Below are 6000 nucleotides of genomic sequence, written 5' to 3' on the forward strand. Positions count from 1 at the left end.
ACAGAATCTAAATCAGTTTTGGAAAATTTAAGAACGCTTAGGGCTTGGAGAAGAGAGAAAGGAAGAAAGATCGGGAGAAAAAGGCAAGAATTCGTCAAGATCATCCAAGCTTGCGAGTGGAATTCGTCGGGGGTGATCCCAATTAAGGTATGTGAGATATTTTTGTGTTGGGTTAGTTCACCCATACACCAACTTGTTTCAATCCAATTGTTTTGAGTTGGTTACATGTTGAAGAAGTAAGGTTCTTAAAGAACAAATTGTAGAATTCTTGTTGGTTGAGTTGTTGATGCTTGGGGGTGAGTTGATTCATATTTCCGAGTTAGATTGGTTGTATATTGAGGGTACAATTGATCCTAAGTGTTTGGGGAAGGAACTATGGAAGTTAGGGAGGTTTAGAGAGGAAGAACGGAAGAGAAAAGTCAGAAGTCGCTGGGCAAAAGGGCTGGGGCGCCGCGCCTACCAGAGCGCCACAAAAACTTCTCTGAAGTTTGGCCTTTGGCATGTCGCGCCAGCCAGAGTGCCAGCCAGACTTTTCTGAAGTTTGAGGGCTGGCGCCCCGCGCCTCTCAGAGCGCTAGGGACGCTAGTTCTCCCCATTCGTTCCCCACATTTTCGTATTTGTTCCTAAGCGATGTACCTATGTTTTCTAGTTGTTTCCAACACTCTAAGGTACATCTAAACATCATGAAATCATCCATAAACATGAGATCATGAACCTTGAATCCATAATCCAATTCAAGGAAAGTTAAGATCAAAGTCAAAGAAGTTAAGAGTCAAAGTCTAGAAGTTAAGAAGCAAGTCAAAGTCAACTTTCTTAAAGTTTTCAAGAGTCTTTAACAAACGTTTTAACTTCGTTTTAAGGCTCAAGTTTCAAGTTAAGCAAAGAGTAAAGAGTTGAGTCCATTTCTCAAAAAGCTATAAGGGAACTAAGTATTCTCAAAGAGTTTATAAATGTTTTCACATTTGAGCAAGAAAAGGGAACGTCGATTCCAAGAGAGCTTTTAAGCTAAGTTTGAGTAATTATCTCAATTCAAAGAAAGAGTTTTGTTTTTACAAACATATGAGCTAAGTATATTTTGGGAGTAGAATTGAGCACCGATATGGGGATGCGAGTTCATATTAACTCAAGTCTCCATAAATCATGTAGCCATCATGGATAGTAAAGGATCATACTTTTTAGATGAATCCTTAAGATGCTTTTAGCATAGACTAGTGGATCCACTAAGTTAAGTGTTCTATATGACGGCAAAGTATAGGACATTTCTGGCAGCGTGAGCAAGACATTGTATCACCACTTAGGCTCATAGTGGTGGTTGTCGGTTAGAGAATCTCCCACAAAAGTTATATTACTTTTATATTTAAGTAAAGTTAAGTTTGTTATTGTTTTATCTTTAACAAACTAAGTTGTTTACACTGTTTTACAAGCTTTATATATATTGCATGTGTCTTATTGCTTTATATTGAGTTCAGTTGTTCATGAGTTAAACAAAGCCAAGGTAAGTGTTCATTTGTACTCCTTTTAAGCTTAAGTTGTTGTTTAGCTTTCCAACTCGCATACTCGTACATTCAATGTACTGATGCCAGTTGGCCTGCATCTTATTATGATGCAGATACAGGTAACCAGGATCAACATCCAGCACGTCGTTGATCCAGTTGAGCACTCCAGAGTCAGTGGTGAGCCTCATTGCATTCCGGAGGACTCTGTTATTTGGCTTTCCTAGTTTTCCTTTATTAGGATGTTGTGGGGTCTATCCCAACATCCATCTCAGTATTATAGAGGCTTCATAGACAGTCAGACAGTTAGTATTGAGTCTCTCATCTATGTATTTGCAGATACTTTGTTTTGAGACATAAGTTGTCATTTTGGCTAAGAGATAGATATAAGTACTTCATGTATAAGTAAATGGACTATAAACTAATTCTTTAAGTTTTGGATCATGGGTCGCCCATGTGAATCCGATCCGATCCAATCTGACCCAGCCCGATAAAGTTTCTAAAATAAAAATAAATACAGTTTTGGAAAAAGGAGTGGGAACAGTTATAGGGTAACTGCTGAACCACCTTCACTCCCTATTTTAAGATTGTTTATCACTCTTATCAGAAAAAGAGAAAAAGAGAAAAGAGAACATAGATACTATAAACGAAAGGGTTGAAAGCAATGGCGGATCCAAGATTTATGTGAAGGGGGTTCGAAATATAAAGAAGTAGACATGTGAAAATTACAAGATGAAAAATTGAGCGAGATAGGAGAAAACTGGTAATATGAATCTAATAAGTTTAACTTGCCTTGTCATGCCTCATTTAGTTTTTTTTTTTACTAAACCCTATTTCATCAAGCTTTTTAAAAAAATATTTCTTGTACTTTTTTTCTCTTTTATATTGCAGTGTTCTACTCTATTTTTTGATTATTTTTTTTTTTAAATCAACCACTAAGATATTATAATATATATATTTATAAGATAAATAATTGACATCGTCGATTTTTTAGTTCATTTAATTCAATTGACTAGGTCATTTGTGAAAAAGATAAATGATGAATAGAACAAATAAGTTTAGTTTAGTTTTCATCTTTTTAAAATCGAACTGAAAAAAGTAAGAAAGAAATACTATTCATCGTTAGCACATGGAAAGAGACTTATGTAGAAATAAAATGAGAAGTATAAATAAGAAGAATAAAAGACAAAAGTATCTAACATATGTCTAATAAATTTAAACAAAGTAAAATTGAGAAAAAGAAATAGCATAGAGAGAAAAATAATGATAACAAAAATAATAAAGTTTTACATTGAACCAAAAACAATGAGGCATTTCATTGAGTTGGGATTTGCGCTCGAAATCAAAATCCCATTCAGCCTTCGAAAAACAATGAAATGAAGTTGGATTTGAACCCAAAACAAGAGCCCATGTTGCCTTTCAAAGCAAAACAAAACAAGTGGGAAAATGTTGCAAGGGGGAATCAAACTCGAACCATCTCAGTTAAAGTTGAACCCCTTGGCCGCTGAGCCATGCTTCTCTTTTGTTTTGAGGGGGTTCATTTTAATATATGTACTAATAAAATCAGAAATAGACCTTATATATACAGTGTAATTTTTTGACGAGGGGTTCGGGTGAACCCCCTGACTTCCACGTGGGTCCGCCCCTGGTTGAAAAGGTATACACATTTCTTTATTTAGATAAACATCTACTGACAAATTGACACTTAATTTGTGAATTAATTACTTTGTTTCCTAGCGATTCAAAGTTTAGCTTGGAGCAATTCTTCAAAAGAATTTCGTTGATCTTCCTATTGTTAACAGGTGCTCAAATCTCGTTTCTGTTACGATAATCTTTCATTGGTATCAGAGTTGTTGAAAAAAAATTATTGACCCTTTTTTTTTTAATTTATGCTATTAGAATTTAAAAATCCATGTTATTAAAGTCTTCAATATATTAGTATACACATGAAGAAATTAGTTTCAAATTTCTCTTCTCTTTTTTCCTCTCTAGTTGTTCCTTGAAAAGTATTAGTATTGTTTCTTGCTCTTTTATAAAAAAAAAAGAAGATAAAGTCAAGTACATTTGATACTTTACTTCTTGGATTTATAACATATTTCAATTTTTGAATTTTTTTTTCTAAAAATATATAATTATCACGTCATTATGCCAAAATTTATATATTTTCTAAAATAACCATCAAAACTAACTACACAAAGTTGAACAACTTTTAAAAAATAAAACAAAATTGAATAACTTAGTCCTAATTTGTTTGCACTGAAAATCTGAATTTTAATTATTCAAATACAGCTCATTATAAATGTGTTTGCTTTTTAGATCTAAAATTTTAATCATTTAAATTCAATCCATTATCATTAATCATAAGTTGAGTGACCATCTAGGCCACCAACTCTTCATATTTAATGAAAAATAAAATGAATTGACATTATTAAATACTCAATCCACTTATTTAATTTATAAATCAAACAACTAACCATACAATCTAACCATTTGGCCATTCTTGATAAATGCATTTTGCTTCACTAAAATAAGAATTACATAATCTTTCGGCCGGCTAAAGCTCATTGGCTGTAACTTACTATAATTAAGAACATATAATTATAGGACAATGAAAATAAATCAATAAATCATCTTACTGTTATATTTAATTAAGAAAAAATTACAGAAATCCCACATTTTAATTTATTTATTACCATTATTCCCTATAAGTTTTACAAATCTCCAAAATTCCTCATTTTTGCACATCAATTAGTGTATCTCGCGCATCAGATTAATGTATCTCGCGCATTAGATTAATGTATCTCGCGCATCAGATTAGTGTATCTCGCACATTAAATTAGTGTATCATGTATAAAATGTACATCAGATTAGTGTATCATGTATAAAATGTAATGTATCTTACTTAACGATTAATGTATCTCGTGCATCAGATTAATGTATCAGCGCTTATATTATTATATCCGTTTGAGGGATTTCTGTAATTATAAACTTTTAAGGGATAGATTGTAATTTTACCTTAAAAGTATGTGATTTCTCTAATTTGCCCTTTAATTAATTACTTTGTTACACCCACTTTCCAATGAATTGCTAGTCTATAATTCAATTATATTCTTTCTTTAATAATAAAAATAACCCCACAATGGACTATTTCCCTTACCTTTATCTGGGCAGGGACCGTTATTCATGAATCATGTCCTACTTATTTAAATATTTTTTAAGTCAAGTCCTTGCTTGTATTTTGGACTCAATCGTGGTGGACTTGTCGACTCCCTTTTTTGAGTTCAATTTATTAAAATTTTTAATATCAAACTTATTATATTTTTTCAAATTACGAATTCGGACTTACTATTTGTTGTAATTTAGTGATTTGTTTGCACATATATTTGTGTTCCACAATAAAGTATTACTACTAATTTATATAAATCTTATACCGCAGTATTGCATCAATCTCTCTAGCTTATTACTCTTTCCGTTTGTTTTTACTAGCTCATTATGAATTTTGTGATCCCTTAAAAATAATAAATGAAGTGTATACATATATATTTTTTATAATATTTATATTTATTGATATATAATCACAATAGATTTGAGAAATAATTTGTAAAATATGAGTAGTTTATATTAAGAACAAAACAATACTATACTTATCCCAATTTATGCAATATACTCTTTTTAATCGGTTTTTTAAAAAAAATAACATAACTCTATATTTAGTCTTGGGACGAGAGTAATTTTTATTGCTTCATCTGTTCAACAATACTTGTCCAACATTGATTTTGCATATTTTTTAAGAAACTATAAATAGAAGGATAGTTTATCATCATTTGCATATACTCCCTCTCTCCCTAATTACTTGTCCATTTTTCCTTTTATAGTTGTCCCTAATTACTTGTCCATTTTGATAAATCAAGAAAGGACAATTTTTTTTTACCTATTATACCCTCAATTAAATGACTAATTACTTTTTAAAATGTAGATCTTTTCATTCACTTCATAATTAATAGGGATAAAATGGTAAACTCACTATGTCATTAATTGATTTCTTAATAAGTGTGTCAATTCAAAAGTGGACAAGTAATTAGGGACAGAGGGAGTAATAAATATAATGTCTAGAGAAATAACTATAATTAATGATAAGGGTAAATTAGAAATTAAGTGTAAAATTTTCCATTAATTTTAAAAAGTGAACAAGTATTGTTGAACATTCCAAAATAGTATAGTGAATAGCTATTATGGGACAGATTCAATATTTTTTTAATCTTGATATACAAAAAATTGGCAATGGGAATGGAAATGATGGGGTCGTGGAGGATATATTAGGAGTATTAGCTACATACTACAAGAAACACTAATTACTTGACCTACTCATAAAGTAATTGGAAATTTTCATTTTCCCACTCTGGCGGCTTTTATATTGTCATCCTTTTAAATTTTCTAACTGACTTGGTCCAACTTCTCTGTGTTCACGTATATGAAAATACTATATAAATGCTCATCTTTTTATAAG

This window comes from Solanum verrucosum, unplaced genomic scaffold (assembly GCF_900185275.1).
Source record: "Solanum verrucosum unplaced genomic scaffold, falcon-dt-bn FXZP01000115.1, whole genome shotgun sequence".
Taxonomy (NCBI): domain Eukaryota; kingdom Viridiplantae; phylum Streptophyta; class Magnoliopsida; order Solanales; family Solanaceae; genus Solanum; species Solanum verrucosum.